The sequence below is a fragment of the Cyprinodon variegatus genome, unplaced genomic scaffold (genome assembly GCF_000732505.1).
Source record: "Cyprinodon variegatus isolate N-32 unplaced genomic scaffold, C_variegatus-1.0 Scaffold1410, whole genome shotgun sequence".
Classification (NCBI taxonomy): Eukaryota; Metazoa; Chordata; class Actinopteri; order Cyprinodontiformes; family Cyprinodontidae; genus Cyprinodon; species Cyprinodon variegatus.
This window is the reverse complement of record NW_015151863.1, coordinates 132,087-132,637: the sequence shown is the minus strand read 5'-3', so window position 1 is coordinate 132,637 and position 551 is coordinate 132,087.

The window sequence follows — 551 nt, the reverse complement described above, 5'->3', positions numbered from 1 at the left end:
CTTCTCTCCTGTCTCGTGTTCTGTCTCTATTGCTGTAAACAACAGCTTCAGTAAAAACCTGCTTTTTATATGAAGATCTGAATTCCAAAGATAAAACCTGGAAAACAAGAAACAAAGATTAAATCCTGATTCTGTCCAAGCTGCATATACTGTATAAAACCACAAATAAGTGATAGACTTTGGGTTGTATATTTCTGTTCTGTTTCTAATTAAATTAAGATCAGTGCCATTTTTGCCGCAGAATTTTGTATTTAGTAGACAAACTAAGACTTATAAACAAAAATAACAAGACAGCTGTGGGCCAGCTCTGTGCCTCAGGTTCTCATTAATGCATTATTAACCAGGGCTAAAAGATTTTTTTAACTGTGATCCTAAACCCACTGAATGATTGGCACCCAATAACAATAACAACACAGGTGATTTAGACTATACATTCATATTTGTTATTGGTATAAAGCCACCGGCTTTAGACAGGACATTATAAATTACTTCTATAAGTAAATACATTTACTGTGATAAAGCAGTTTTAAAAGTGCAATGTAAAAATGTTA